The sequence below is a fragment of the Apodemus sylvaticus genome, chromosome X, assembly GCF_947179515.1.
Source record: "Apodemus sylvaticus chromosome X, mApoSyl1.1, whole genome shotgun sequence".
NCBI classification, from domain to species: domain Eukaryota; kingdom Metazoa; phylum Chordata; class Mammalia; order Rodentia; family Muridae; genus Apodemus; species Apodemus sylvaticus.
This window is the reverse complement of record NC_067495.1, coordinates 10,832,347-10,849,070: the sequence shown is the minus strand read 5'-3', so window position 1 is coordinate 10,849,070 and position 16,724 is coordinate 10,832,347. Positions and strand designations below refer to the sequence as shown.

General features: G+C 38.9%; 1 pseudogene; it reads left to right on the top strand.

Moving 5' to 3' along the window:
• The first annotated feature begins 2,515 nt into the window (after positions 1 to 2,515).
• On the top strand, positions 2,516 to 9,871 carry LOC127675512 (serine/threonine-protein phosphatase PP1-gamma catalytic subunit B-like; annotated as a pseudogene).
• The last annotated feature ends 6,853 nt before the right edge of the window (positions 9,872 to 16,724 follow it).

Genomic DNA, 16,724 nt, shown 5'->3' with positions numbered 1-16,724 from the left:
TCCACCGCTGATGGCCCTTCAGCTGGACCAGCTACTGCTGCTGCCGCCGCCGCCTCGCAAGAAAAATCCTGAATTTCTTTAAGTATGTCCTTCATGTGTTCCTGTACCAGCATCATGACCAGTGATTTTAAATCCAAATCTTGTTTTTCTGGTGTGTTGGGGTGTCCAGGACTTGCTAATGTTGTAGAATTGGGTTCAGATGCTGCCATAATGCCTTGGTTTCTGTTATTAACGTTCCTACGTTTGCCTTTAGCCATCTTGTTCTCCCAGGTGTTAGATGGTCTTATTGTCTCTGGCTGGAGCTTCAACCTATTGTGGATCTTTAAGGTTATTTCTGCAACACTGGATGACTGGGTTTCTTCTGGCACAGATTACTGATATGCTCCCTTCCTGTTTTGTGCCTTTGGAGCCCTTCTCTCTCTTGCCTCAAGCAACATTATACTTAGGTTGTCAAGGTCAACCAGTTGTTCTCTGTCTGCTCTATTATGGAGCTAAGATGTTGTGGTGGGGGTCACTCCCTCTGCTGATTCTCACATAGGACACAGGTCCTGCAATGGACTGGCTTGCAGATGAACCGCCTATGTGCTTAGTTCCTGAGTGCAGGCAGACCCCTGGCAGTTTGCACCACCAGAAATCTAAAGCTCAGGGTGATATAGTACCTAGTGATCCTTTTCTGTCCCGGCAGGCAGCAAATATGGTTGTGGGGCTTCTCCCCTTCCGCAGCTCCCTGGGCAGGACACGGGCCCCAAGCCTGGTGGGCTGGCAGCCAAAACCCGCCTATGTGCTCAGTTCCTGAGTGCAGGCAGACCCCTGGCGGTTTGCACCACCAGAAATCTAAAGCTCAGGGTGGTACAGTACCTAGTGATCCTTTGCCGTCCCCAGCAGGCAGCAAATATGTCTCCTGTATTTCGTTACGTAATTTTTGCATTTCCTCCTTATTGGCTTCTATCTTTTGACCCATATTCTCCTGAATTTCTTTTAATGATTTTTGTGTTTCCCTTGTAAGGGCTTCTAACTTTTGATCCATTTCCTCCTGTATTTCTTTAAGAGATTTATTTATGTCCTTCTTATGTTCCTCTAACTGCATAATGACCAGTGATTTTAAATCCAAATCTTGTTTTTCTGGTGTGTGGGTGTATCCTTGTAAGGGCTTCTAACTTTTGATCCATTTCCTCCTGTATTTCTTTAAGAGATTTATTTATGTCCTTCTTATGTTCCTTTAACTGCATAATGACCAGTGATTTTAAATCCAAATCTTGTTTTTCTGGTGTGTGGGTGTATCCAGGACTTGCTGTTGTTGGAAAATTCGGTTCAGATACTGCCATATTGCCTTGATTTCTGTTAGCAACATTCCTACATTTGCCTTTTGCCCTCCAGTTCTCACTGGTGTTAACTGGTCTTGTTGTCACTGGCTGGTACTTCAACCTCCTTTGAGCCTATAAGGCTATTTTCACAACACTGGATGACTGGGTTTCCCCTGGCACAGATTGCTGATGTGCTGCCCTCCTCTTGGGCGCTGTTGGTGCCCTGGTGCGTCCTGCCCCAAGCAATGTTATACTTGGGTTGTCTCTGTGCACCAAACCTGGTGCTGCCCGTCTGCTCTGTCAGGGAGTGAAGATGGCAGCGGGGATCCCACAGGGCACAGGCCCCACACCTGGCTGGCACACAGATGAACCACTGCTCTGCCCAGGTCCTAGGCACAGGCGGCAGTCAGCAGCTCGGCGGTCTGGGTTCCCAGAGGTCTTGGACTCAGGATATCTCAGTACCTGGGGTCGCCTGTTCCGACCAAGTGAGGACAAAAAAAGCAAACTTTTTACTTTAAATGATAACATAGACATCTTATTCAAATAAATGTTTATATTTGGACTAATACAAAGGGTGTTTTGTACCATTAAATCCAAGCATTTTATGCAACTGAAGACTCATGTTAAAACCAAACAAATCACATATTTTTAGTTAAGTCACAATAGTCTTACTATGCAAATGATGACTGTACATAAACAATCACAGTATTCTCCATTTAATCACTGTCATGATTAGACATTTTCTGAAAATGAAGGCTTGTATTTGGACCAATTATATTTCTCCCTTTTTAACCTCTAATAAGATACCTATTATGAAATTAAGGACTGTGTTTAGTACTGACATGGGATCTTATCCAAATGAGGTTTCTATTTGGAACAAGGTGAGAAGTATAAGATTTGTATAACCAAACTTCTTATGCATATGAAGCCTTGTGCTTGATCCAATTCAGGCACTCACTTTTCCAGCAGTCACTATAGTCCTAGTATGCAAATGAAGGACTGTATTTGTAGCAATCACAACATTTTCCATGTGGTCACTGAGAGATTGAGCATTTTATGCAAATGAAGTCTTGAGTTTGATTCAATCACAATATTCACTATTATATCAGTCACAAAAGAATATCTATGTAAATGACGGATCATATTTTCACCAATCATTGCATTATTCACTTTTTATTGTTGATTTAGACATCTAATTTATATTAAGGTTTATGAAGTTCTTCCTCAATCAGCCTATCCTTTTTTGAACTTGAAGCACCAGTCAAGATATGTGGTAACATCCATGGTTAGTACTATAATTTGCTCTGTCTGTTTGAATTTGGTGGCTCCCCTCAGGGACTATGTGGACAGGAGCAAACAGTCACTAAAGATGATCTGCCTCTTGCTGGCCTACAAAATCAAGTATCTGGAGATCTCTTTCTTCTCAGAGGCAACCATGAGTGTGCCAGCATCAATGGAATTTATGGATTTTATGATGACTGTAAAAGAAGTTACAACATTAAGGTGTGGAAAGCATTCACAGACTGTTTTATTTTATTCGATATATTTTTTTATTTACATTTCAAATGATTTCCCCTTTTCTAGCCCCCCACTCCCCGAAAGCCCCATAAGCCCTCTTCTCTCCCCCTGTCCTCCCACGCACCCCTTCCCACTTCCCCGTTATGGTTTTGCCGAATACTGCTTCACTGAGTCTTTCCAGAACAAGGGGCCACTCCTCCTTTCTTCTTGTACCTCATTTGATATGTGGATTATGTTTTGAGTATTCCAGTTTTCTAGGTTAATAACCACTTATTAGTGAGTGCATACCATGATTCACCTTTTGAGTCTGGGTTACCTCACTTAGTATGATGTTCTCTAGCTCCATCCATTTGCCTAAGAATTTCATGAATTCATTGTTTCTAATGGCTGAATAGTACTCCATTGTGTAGATATACCACATTTTTTGCATCCACTCTTCTGTTGAGGGATACCTGGGTTCTTTCCAGCTTCTGGCAATTATAAATAGGGCTGCTATGAACATAGTAGAGCATGTATCCTTATTACATGGTGGGGAATCCTCTGGGTATATGCCCAGGAGTGGTATAGCAGGATCTTCTGGAAGTGAGGTGCCCAGTTTTCAGAGGAACCGCCAGACTGATTTCCAGAGTGGTTGTACCAATTTGCAACCCCACCAGCAGTGGAGGAGTGTTCCTCTTTCTCCACACCCTCTCCAACACCTGCTGTCTCCTGAATTTTTAATCTTAGCCATTCTGACTGGTGTAAGGTGAAATCTTAGGGTTGTTTTGATTTGCATTTCCCTAATGACCAATGAAGTTGAGCATTTTTTAAGATATTTCTCCGCCATCCGAAGTTCTTCAGGTGAGAATTCTTTGTTTAGATCTGTACCCCATTTTTTAATAGGGTTGTTTGGTTTTCTGGAGTCTAACTTCTTGAGTTCTTTATATATATTGGATATTAGCCCTCTATCTGATGTAGGATTGGTGAAGATCTTTTCCCAATTTGTTGGTTGCCGATTTGTCCTCTTGATGGTGTCCTTTGCCTTACAGAAACTTTGTAATTTTATGAGGTCCCATTTGTCAATTCTTGATATTAGAACATACGCTATTGGTGTTCTGTTCAGAAACTTTCTCCCTGTACCGATGTCCTCAAGGGTCTTCCCCAGTTTCTTTTCTATTAGCTTCAGAGTGTCTGGCTTTAAGTGGAGGTCCTTGATCCATTTGGAGTTGAGCTTAGTACAAGGAGACAAGGATGGATCAATTCTCATTCTTCTGCATGCTGACCTCCAGTTGAACCAGCACCATTTATTGAAAAGGCTATCTTTTTTCCATTGGATGTTTTCAGCCTCTTTGTCGAGGATCAAGTGGCCATAGGTGTGTGGGTTCATTTCTGGATCTTCAATCCTGTTCCATTGATCCTCCTGCCTGTCACTGTACCAATACCATGCAGTTTTTAACACTATTGCTCTGTAGTATTGCTTGAGGTCAGGGATACTGATTCCCCCGACTTTCTTTTGTTGCTGAGAATAGTTTTAGCTATCCTGGGTTTTTTGTTATTCCAGATGAATTTGAGAATTGCTCTTTCTAACTCTGTGAAGAATTGAGTTGGGATTTTGATGGGTATTGCATTGAATCTGTATATTGCTTTTGGCAAAATGGCCATTTTAACTATATTGATTCTGCCGATCCATGAGCATTGGAGGTTTTCCCATTTTTTGAGGTCTTCTTCCATTTCCTTCTTCAGAGTCCTGAAGTTCTTGTCATACAGATCTTTCACATGTTTGGTAAGAGTCACCCCAAGATACTTTATACTGTTTGTGGCTATTGTGAAGGGTGTCATTTCCCTAATTTCTTTCTCAGCCTGCTTATCCTTTGAGTATAGGAAGGCAACTGATTTGCTTGAGTTGATTTTATAACCTGCCACTTTGCTGAAATTGTTTATCACCTGTAGGAGTTCTCTAGTGGAGTTTTTTGGGTCGCTTAGGTAGACTATCATGTCATCTGCAAATAATGATAGTTTGACTTCTTCCTTTCCAATTTGTATCCCTTTGACCTCCTTATGTTGTCGAATTGCCCGAGCTAGTACCTCAAGTACAATATTGAAAAGATAAGGAGAGACTAGGTACTGTAACACCCTGAGCCTTAGATTTCTGGTGGTGCAAACCGCCAGGGGTCTGCCTGCACTCAGGAACTGAGCACCTAGGCGGCTTTTGTCTGCCAGCCCGCCAAGCTCAGACCTTCAAAGAAGACTTAACACCGATGCAAAAATACTAAATAAAATTCTTGCCCACCGAATCCAAGAACACATCAAAACGATCATCCACCATGATCAAGTAGGCTTCATCCCAGGGATGCAGGGATGGTTCAATATACGGAAATCCATAAATGCTATCCACTACGTAAACAAACTCAAAGAAAAAAACCACATGATCATTTCATTAGATGCTAAAAAAGCATTTGACAAAATTCAACATCCTTTCATGCTAAAAGTCTTGGAAAGGACAGGAATTCAAGGCCCATATCTAAACATAGTAAAAGCAATATACAGCAAACCGGTAGCCAACATCAAACTAAATGGAGAGAAACTTGAAGCAATCCCACTAAAATCAGGGACTAGACAAGGCTGCCCCCTCTCTCCATATCTTTTCAATATAGTTCTTGAAGTCCTAGCTAGAGCAATTAGACAATAGAAGGAAGTCAAAGGGATACAAATTGGAAAGGAAGAAGTCAAATTATCACTATTTGCAGATGATATGATCGTATACTTAAGTGACCCTAAAAACTCTACTAGAGAACTCCTACAGCTGATAAACTACTTCAGCAAAGTGGCTGGCTACAAAATTAACGCAAGCAAATCAGTAGCCTTTATATATTCAAGGGATAAGCAGACTGAGAAAGAAATTAGGGAAATGACCCCTTTCACAATAGCTACAAACAACATAAAGTATCTTGGGGTGAATCTAATCAAACAAGTGAAAGACCTATATGACAAGAACTTCAGATCTCTGAAGAAGGAAATCGAAGAAGATCTCAGGAAATGGAAAAACCTTCCATGCTCATGGATTGGCAGGATTAATATAGTTAAAATGGCCATCTTGCCAAAGGCAATCTACAGATTCAATGCTATTCCCATAAAAATCCCAACCCATTTCTTCATAGAGCTAGAAAGAGCAATTCTCAAATTCATCTGGAATAACAAAAAACCCAGGATAGCTAAAACTATTCTCAACAGTAAAAGAACTTCAGGGGGATTCAATATTCCAGACTTTAAACTCTACTACAGAGCAATAGTGATAAAAACTGCATGTTATTGGTACAATATCAGGCAAGCTGATCAATGGAATAGGATTGAAGACCCAGAAATGAACCAACACACCTATGGTCACTTGGTCTTCGACAAAGGGGCTGAAAGCATCCAGTGGAAAAAAGATAGTCTTTTCAACAAATGGTGCTGGTTCAATTGGAGGTCAGCATGCAGACGAATGCACATCGATCCATTCTTATCTCCTTGTACCAAGCTTAACTCCAAATGGATCAAGGACCTCCACATAAAACCTGACACACTGAAACTAATTGAAAAAAAAAAAAACTGGGGAAGACTCTGGAGGACATGGGCACAGGGGAAATGTTCCTGAGTAGAACACCAATAGCTTATGCTCTAAGATCAAGAATTGACAAATGGGACCTCATAAAAGTACAAAGTTTCTGTAAGGCAAAGGACACCGTCAAAAGGACAAAATGTCAACCAACAGACTGGGAAAGAATCTTCTCCAACTCTAAATCCGACAGAGGGCTAATATCTAATATATACAAAGAACTCAAGAAAGTAGAACCCAGAGATACAAATAACCCCATTAAAAATGGGGTACGGAGCTAAACAAATAATTTTCACATGAAGAACTTCGTAGAGCTGAGAAACACCTTAAGAAATGTTCAACATCATTAATTATTAGGGAAATGCAAATCAAAACAACCCTGAGATTTCACCTCACACCAGTCAGAATGGCTAAGGTAAAAAATTCAGGAGACAGCAGGTGTTGGCAAGGATGTAGAGAAAGAGGAACACTCCTCCACTGCTGGTGGGATTGCAAGATGGTGCAACCACTTTGGAAATCAGTCTGGCGGTTCCTCAGAAAACTGGGCATGTCACTTCCTGAAGACCCTGTTATACCACTACTGGGCATATATCCAGAGGATTCTTCAGCATGCAATAAGGACACATGCTCCACTATGTTCATAGCAGCCCCTATTTGTAATAGCCAGAAGCTGGAAAGAACCTAGATGTCCTTCAACGGAGGAATGGATACAATAAATGTGGTATATTTATACAATGGAGTACTATTCAGCCATTAGAAACAATGAATTCATGAAATTCTTAGACAAATGGATGGAGCTGGAGAACATCATACTAAGTGAGGTAACCCAGTCTCAAAAGATCAATCATGGTATGCACTCACTGATAAGTGGATATTAGCCTAGAAACTTTGAACACCCAGGACATAATCCACAAATTAAATGATGTCCAAAAAGAATGGGGGAGTGGGCCCTGGTTCTGGAAAGACTCAGTGCAAGAGTATAGGGGAATTCCAGAACAGGGAAGTGGGAAGGGGTAGATGGAAGAATAGGGGGACGGAAGAGGGACTTGCGGGGAGTGGGGACCCAGAAAGGGGGAAATCATTTGCAATGTAAATAAAAATAAATAAATAAATAAATAAATAAATAAATAAATAAATAAATAAATAAATAATGGTTTGCGGAAAAGAACAGGCTGTATTTAGCATTAAGCCTGGTATGGTAATGTAATAGGTTACTGAACGATAGTTATGCTGAAAGAATCCCCAATAATGCTACAATTGTGAAACTAAGTTAGGTAAAAATTAGTCTGTGGTTATTAAGATCTATTAATGCCTATAGTAAACTGGTCACTCAGCCAGTTATACTTTCCTAAGGTAAACTGGTCTCTTTAAAAGCCATAAATTTCTAAACAGTGTTGCCCTGATCTAAAGGTTAACTGCCCAACAATTTAAGGCCTATCTCTCTGCTTTTGAAAACAATGGTTGCTTGTTGTGGATGTCCAGAGCTGCCTTTCTGTATATAATGCAATTATGCTTTTTCTCTTTAAAAAGTCAAGCAAACTGGATGTCAGAACTGTTTCCTAATATTCTGCATGGGACAGCTCGGTTGTTAACAATAAATTATAAAGAGTCCATATGATTTAAAAAAAATAATCAACTCACTCACATAGCATAACTTCTGAAATAAAAGTTATTTATTAGTGAGGAAAAAAAAAGATAAGGAGAAAGGGGGAAGCCCTATCTAGTCCCTGATTTTAGTGGGATTGCTTCAAGTTTCTCTCCATTTAGTTTGATGCTGGCTACCAGTTTGCTGTATATTGCTTTTACTATGTTTAGGTATGGGCCTTGAATTCCTGTTCTTTCCAAGACTTTAAGCATGAAAGGATGCTGAATTTTGTCAAATTCACAGACTGTTTTAACTGCTTAACAATAGCAGCCCTCATGGACGAGAAGATATTCTGCTGTCATGGAGATTTATCACCAAATCTTCAATCTATGGAGCAAATTATGAGACCAACTGATGTACCAGGTCAAGGTCTTCTTTGTGATCGAGGTCTAACCCTGATAAAGATGACTTAGACTAGGGTAAAAAATGACAGAGGAGTGTCCTTCACATTTGGTGCAGAAATGATTGCAAAATTTCTCCATAAGCATGACTTGGATCTTATATGTAGAGCCCATCAGGTGGTTGAAGATAGATATGAGTTTTTTTGCAAAGAAGCAGTTAATCACTCTGTTTTCTACACCCTACTACTGTGGCGAGTTTGACAATGCAGGCACCATGATGAGTGTGGATGAGACTCTCATGTGTTCTTTCCAGATTTCAAAGCCTGCAGAGCAAAAGAAGCCCAGAGGCATGAGACTTGTCACACTGCCACGGGGTATGATCACAAAGCAAGCAAAGAAATAGATGTCACTTGACACTGCCTGATTGCGACTTGTAACATACAGTACATAACCTTCCTTTTAAAACTGTGATGTGCTGGTCAGCTTGCCCAGGTAGACTTATCCTGTTAGGCTCTCCTCCATTTTGATCACTGCTGGCACTTGTGGGTTATAGCATTCTCAAGAAAGCATTTGTTGCAGGGCAGTGGTGGCACACGCCTTTAGTCCAAGCACTTGGGAGGCAGAGGCAGGTGGATTTTTGAGTTCAAGGCCAGCCTGGTCTACAGAGTGAGTTCCAGCACAGCCAAGGCTACACAGAGAAACCCTGTCTCAAACAAACAAACAAACAAACAAACAAAAAAGAAAGTGTTTTGTTTTGTTCATTTGTTTTTGTTTTTGTTTTTACCTCTGTTCCCTTTGTGAAAAACTCTGATGATGGTGTTAAGCTGTTCACCCTGGCAACGTATCCTGCCCAAGGTGAAAGTGTACAATTGATCTTTTAAAAATTTAGTATAAATCATAAATAATGTAAATGCTTGTTTTCTTTAGGATTTAAAGAGAGCCCTAGGGTACATGAGTTTGTACATGTAATTGCCATAAATGTATTCTGTTGACACAAACTACCACAAACAATTTTTTTCAAGTTTGTTTGAAAAGGACTGCTTTCCTTCATCGTCTTGGCATGTACAAAGAAGTATCTGCAGTCATTTGCAGCAGGAGTGATGTGCCCACTCTGCCCACACTATCTGAAGCACACTCCTTCCCACTGTACACTTGATGACGAATAAAGCTATTCTTTTCAATGTTTGTGATTCCTTCCTAAAGCCAATGTTTCTGTTGGACTGTATTGTCACACCCTGGACATGAGGTATCCAGGGCATTGAGGCTGCGTGCAGAGGCTCCCTCTGTGGGGACTCAGAAGCAGGTGATTTTAACTAGTAATAGTAGTGATATAATGCTAGATAAGCTGTTAATGATGGAATATGATGACACTTTGTCCAGTTCCCATGTAGTTTATTCACTAAGTAATCTTTTTACAGTTGGATCAGGCCTGAACCCATCCATTCAAATAGCTTCAAATTATAGAAACAGCACTGTCCTATATGAGTGACTGATAATGCTTTCTTTGACTATATTCTTTATTTTGCAGAGACAGTGAGGCTTATAAATCAAAAGGAACTAACGTACTGTTCACCAGTTTATACAGAACTCACAGTATCTATGACTTTTTAAAACTAGGACCTGTTAAAATGAGTCTGTTTCCACAGATGCCAGTGTACAATGCCATGTGCTAAAAATGATTTCAGACTTAATAAATATGACCTTGTTTTTTTTTTTTAAAAAAAAAATATTCCAGTACTGGCTGGGCTGCATGACAACCATCTGAGCATTGCAAAGCTGGATTGGTTGGCGCAAGCTGTATGGACAGAGCAGCTGCCTTGGCATCCGCCTGCTCAAGAACCTGTGTGTATATCCTGTCAGAAACAATGAGCTATAGGTAGCCATTTACATCAGAGGCAAGTGAAAGTTTCCTTACAAAAAAGTAAGGTTGGCATCACCACATTTCTACTAAGTTAGAAGACTTGAAAACCTTTCCTTTCTCTCTCAACTTTGAACAGATTTTGTTCAGATTGTGTCTTAGAAGGAGCTGAGAAATAGCTGCCAATGATATTTTTTACTATGGTGGTTCTTCTAGCAGAAGCTGAGCTGAACACAGTTACAGATTCATATTTCTTTGATGCTTATAAATCTACTGACAAAAAGACTGGAGAAATCATGAAGGAAGCCAAGGTACTTTGCCAAATAATGATCCATACCTCCATCTTTTACGATATCTAACAAAGAATATGTACATCCACCTTAAGAAAAATGTAATAAGGAATGGACATGCTGCCCACTTGTAAGTTTGTCTACTATGTCATGTTAACACATAGTGAGGGTCAACTAATCTTGTTTAAAACCATAATTTGTGCCAATAACAATACAATAAGGTATTTCCTGTCACACATATTGTGACAGGAACTCCACATTGTAGAGTTCTCTACCATCATACAAACTGCATGACGTGACACATGACAAGTATAGAATGTGTATTGTTTTTCTTGCAAATGAATTAAAGGCAATAACATAACAAGAAAAATTCCAGTACAAACTGTAACAGTCTTCTTCCTTATCAGCCATTTCAGTACAGTGTTTATTACTTACTATGAGCACCATGGAGACTTGATGTTTTTAATCTATTACCCAACTCAGGTGGAGTGAGAGCTATCAGGACTGGTTTCTCTACAGAGATAAAAGATCAGAATTAATAGTCCTTAATATTTCAGAAATATTGACTTCCTTTTACAGTGGAAACAACATATCAGCATTGATTGTGTTCCTAAAATTCCCCTGTATTGAGAGCTTTGTTTGGGTTCAATATTGCAACAGAAGCCAGTGAGGAGATTGATGTCAACAGAAAAAGGATTCAAGATGTCAAGCGTGAGTACTGTAAAGTAGTTTCACAGTATAACTTCTATTATATTGTATGACATTGGAAACTTTATTACCTATAACTCATTATCCTTCTGGCTATCATGTTCTGTAGTTAGACAAGAAATTTTGTCAGAATAAATTGCCATTCAAGTCTTCGCAGGAGGTGCTATTATAAAAAACAGGACCTCTGAAATCCAAGAGCAAGCTTAAATGGAAACTTTTTTTTTTTAAAATTTCCAAGGAAATTTTCTCTTATTTTGCCTTCAAGCAGAGAGTAAATGTACACTTTTTTGTGGCGGGTTATTACCTAGCTAAAAGCTGCTCTTTACTTGGAAGCATTGCCACTTTTGTCTATAATGTATTTCCCCATGTCTCACAAATGCACTGGGAAGTCTGGGGCTTTTTTCCTGCATGAAGTGTGGACCTGTCATTTCAGATAACAAAAGATAGTGTCATCTTATTTTCCAACCTACTCTGGGGGTTTCCATCAGTTCCTACTGCTTTGTGGCATAGATTAATCAGTGCTGCCTCTTTTCCCGGCAAGTGAGTGCTTACTTGCTAGGCCTCAGCTTTGGTTGCTTCCCAGCATGCCATGCCTTTATTTCAGGTAACTATGGCTCCTCATAATTTTCACACCTACCTTTCATGACCTCCAGTCTCACAGATGGAGAACCCTCATACTAATGGAGAAAAGCCATTTGACTAATTGACTAGCCATTGACATTGACTAATGTCAACATAGAGCCACATAATACCATAGCAGGGTAAGTTTCCTAGGGCTGATGCAGATCCTTTAATCAGTTATTGATGAGTGAAGGAACACAAACACCCCCTCTCTTGTACTTAGGGCTGTCCTTCTCTGGCATGTTCCCAATGCTACCTGGATGTTATGGTTTAGTTTATGTTGCTGTTGCAGTTATCCCAACAAAAAGCAGCAGCAGCAACAACAACAACAACAAAAAGATTTATTTGGCCTACAATTCCAGCTTACTACCCATCATTCCAGGAGAGTCAAGACAGCAACCCAGTTTAGGAATGTCACATTCACAGTCAAGAGCAAAAAGAGAAAGAATACATTCTGGATCTTTGACTGCTTGCCTTCATCTAGTTTTCCCAATTCTTACTCAGGTAATGCAGCTGCTTAGGTAATGCAGCTGGCCATGGTAAATTAGCTCATTCTACATAAGCCAACCAGTGTGCTGGTTATATTATATTATATTATATTATATTATATTATATTATATTATATTATATTATATTATATTATATTATATTTTTGGTTAGCTCTTTTTTGTTTGTTTTGTTTTGTCAAAGTAATACAAGGTAGGATCTTGGTAGAGGAATCTCAATAAAGAAAATAGTTCAATCACTTTGACATGTAAACAAATCTATGAAGCACTCTCCTGATTAATGCTTGGTGTAGAAAGGCCCCATTCACTCTGGGGCATGGAGCAGGTGGTCCTGCCTCGTATACAACAACAAGCTGAGAAAGACATGGTTTCAAGGAGGAAGCAATGTTCGCCCATGGTGTCTGCTTCAACTCCTTCCCTGGCCTCCTTTCATGGTGGACTGTGAGCTACAGGGGGAAATGAAGCCTTTTATTTGGCATTTGTGTCTATAAAACAGCAACAGAAAGCAAACTAGGACACCAATCAAAACCGTTTCCCACAAACATGCCCACAGGCCAATCTAGATAATGCCTTGTTGGAAACTCTTCGCTGGTGATTCTAGAACGTATCAAATTGACAGTTCCAACCCATTATCACTCTGGGACTGAGCAAAAGTTGTCCCCCCACTTTCAACTTGTTACACATTTTAAATGTTTTTTTCTTCCATATTCTTAGTGAAGACATTGGCATGAATTCTTGTTTTAAAGTCCTCAGAGAATTTAGAAAATATATTGTATTTACATACTTCCTGTTATCACTTTCCCATACAGTCATGTCCATACCTTGCTAAGCACATTCTACACAGGCCCTATCATATTTTGTTCACATTGCTTTCTCAATCCATTTAGACACAAAGTTTTTTCCTGTTGTACATATAGAATACATATCCACTACACATTCATCCATTGATATACACATGGCCTGGTTAGATTTTTTAGATATTATGGAAAGCATAACAATGAACAAGAGGGTACAAATGTCTGTTTGACACACTGTTTCTTTTCTTTTTCCATATAACCAATAAGACCATTGTTGAATCATATAGTAGTCCTATTTTTGATTAGCATCCATAGTACTATGTATGACAGTTGTATTAATTTATATTCCTAGTAACCATGTCCAATTATTCCCTTTTCTGTACATGTCCTTTGACAGTTGTAAATGTATCTTTCAAGTAGGAGCTATTCCAACAGTTCTGAGCATTAACTTCATGTGAATTTAATTTGTTCTTACCTAAGTATTGATAATATTTAACACTATTTATAAGCCTGTTGACCATCTGCATGTTTTCTTTGGAAAACATTGCCAATTCTTAACATTATCTGCTTTACTATTGAGTTGAGTTCTTTATATGGCTTGGTTACTTACGGCTTATTAGATGGAGATATTTTCTCCCATCACCTAGACTGTCTCCTTCACTGTTTGTTTCTATTGCTGTTCAGAGTGTTGATATTTTTGTGATCCCAGGTTATAAGATATGATCCCATATGTCTATTTTGGCTTTTGTTTCCTATACTATTGAGGTCATATCCTCTACCCCAAAATATGGTTAATAAATCAAGACCATTTAATTTTGCTATGAAAATGACAGACTGAGTATGTACCAATCATAGTATTCCTCCTTTAATCACAGACAAAAATAAGCATTTTATTTAAATGAAGGCTTGTATTTGGACCAATCAAAGCACATTTTTCAACGACTCACAATAGCCTTAATTTGCATATGAGGGGGCATGTTTTTATCAGTCACAGCTATATTTACTGTTACTGATGACATATGCATCATGTCCAAGTAAAGGTTTTTGTTTGGACCACTACAAAGAGTGTTTTGTACCAGTTTAAACCAATATTCTTATGCAAATGAAGGTTTGTGGTTAAACCAATCACAGCACTAATTTAAATTTTAATTTAACTTTTTTCCCCCTATCCCTGCTTGCCAACCCCCCTCCCACTCTCTTTTTTTTATTCAATATTTTTTCTTTTTTTTTTTTGGTTTTTTTTTATTTGATATATTTTTTATGTACATTTCAAATGATTTCCCCTTTTCTAGCCCCCCACTCCCCGAAAGTCCCATAAGCCCCCTTCTCTCCCCCTGTCCTCCCACCCACCCCTTCCCACTTCCCCGTTCTGGTTTTGCCGAATACTGCTTCACTGAGTCTTTCCAGAACAAGGGGCCACTCCTCCTTTCTTCTTGTACCTCATTTGATGTGTGGATTATGTTTTGGGTATTCCAGTTTTCTAGGTTAATAGCCACTTATTAGTGAGTGCATACCATGATTCACCTTTTGAGTCTGGGTTACCTCACTTAGTATGATGTTCTCTAGCTCCATCCATTTGCCTAAGAATTTCATGAATTCATTGTTTCTAATGGCTGAATAGCCATTGTGTAGATATACCACATTTTTTGCATCCACTCTTCTGTTGAGGGATACCTGGGTTCTTTCCAGCATCTGGCAATTGATTCCCATGAAGAAGGAAGAAGAGGGCCTAATCCTGGAAAGGCTTGATCCAGCATTGTAGGGGAGTACCAGGACAGAGAAAAGGGAGGGAGAAAGATAGGAGAATGGATGGGGAGAAGAGGACTTATGGGACATATGGGGGGGGGGGGGGCTGGGAAAGGGGAAGGCTTTTAGAATGTAAACAAAGAATATAGAAAATAAATTAAAAAATTTAAAAAAAAGAAAAAAAGAGTTCCATTTTCTACTACAGAAAAAAATTGAACCAATCAGAGTACTCACTTTTAAATCAGTCAAAATAACCTTACTATGCAAATGAAGGACTGTGTTTTACCAATGGTAGCAGTTTCATTTTACCTCTTTTGCTCTGAATTCTGCATATTGCTCTCCTAGTTTTTTGTTACCTTATAGTTTCTAAGTTATAATTATATTCTCTTTCTAATCTTGCTTTCTCCTCCTGCTCTGATGTCACAATAACACTCTTAATCTCAATGCTTTTTTGTTTGTTTGTTTGTTTGTTTTTTCCTAGACCAGGTTTTCTCTGTGTAGCCTTGGCTGTCCTGGAACTCACTATGTAGACCAGGCTGGCCTTGAACTCAGAAATCCTCCTACTTCTGCTTCCCAAGTGCTGGGATTAAAGGTGTGCACCACCACTGCAGCAATGCCTTTTATCCAAATGCTATGCCTATGCCTTTAAGTCTAAATTCTTGAGTTCAGTTCTGTCTAAAAAGTTCTCCTGTCTCCTATCTAAAAAGATTATCCTCCATTCTGTTCTAAAATGTTCTGCCCACATCTGTCTAAAAAGTGTTCTAACACGTTCTCAACTCAATTCTGTCTCTTCTCTTTGTCCCCAAAACTTATACATCTTTCAGGATACATGATCATATGGATAAAGTTCTTCACAAGTTTACACAAAAATTCAAATCATAAATTGAAATAGAAGTTTACAACAGAGAATGTTTCTATGCATATGTATTTGGAGTAACTATCTGGCTAAACATTCATCACCTGTTACAGCTCCACAGGTTCATGGAGAGTTAAAAACTATAACAACATTCCTAGTGAAGTTTTGTATAGATAAACCCAGTCAATATTTTATGTTCTGTCATAGCACTTATAATAAATCACCAGTTACCTTTTTATGGCTGTTGGTTAATGGTTTTACAACATTTTGGAATGTACTCTAAGTAGTAGAATGCCTGCTTACTATCTTAGAAGCAATTAACTTGTGTCACATAGAGACTGACAGAGTTCTCATTGCGGTTTTGACTATCAGAAAGGACCTAATAGCAGTACCACTATAAAAAGATCTAATTAAATACTGATATAATCTTAGGAATTCCTATAGGATCATCATGAAGAATTAAGAAGTCACCTATTTGTCTATATCACATCACTAAAAGACAACACATTTTCATAGGTCTACAGAGATCTGCTCAAAATAGTGGGCTAATACCTAGTGATTGTTACATATTTAATAATAACAAGAAAATTATATTAATAGTAGGAATCTTTTCTAAAAATGATTTTCTGCTGAGTTTTCTCCTGAGCCTTGACTATTGGAGCAAATCTGTAGTGATTTTTTAATACAATGTATACTGTCTCAGGAAAGTAAACTGCTAGGTATTAGCTTGTCCTATGATGGCTCCTGACATAAAAAGATTTCTATGCAAATTAAGGATGATATTTCAACAGCATTATCCATTTATACTGTTGATGTAGTTATCTTATGAAAATGAAGGTTTCTGTTTGGACCAATTTGATAAGTGAAAGTTTTGTATGAGGTACAAGCTTCTCATGCATATGAAGATTTCTGTTTGAACCAATCAATGCCATTACCTTTATACTGTAACAAAAGATCTCC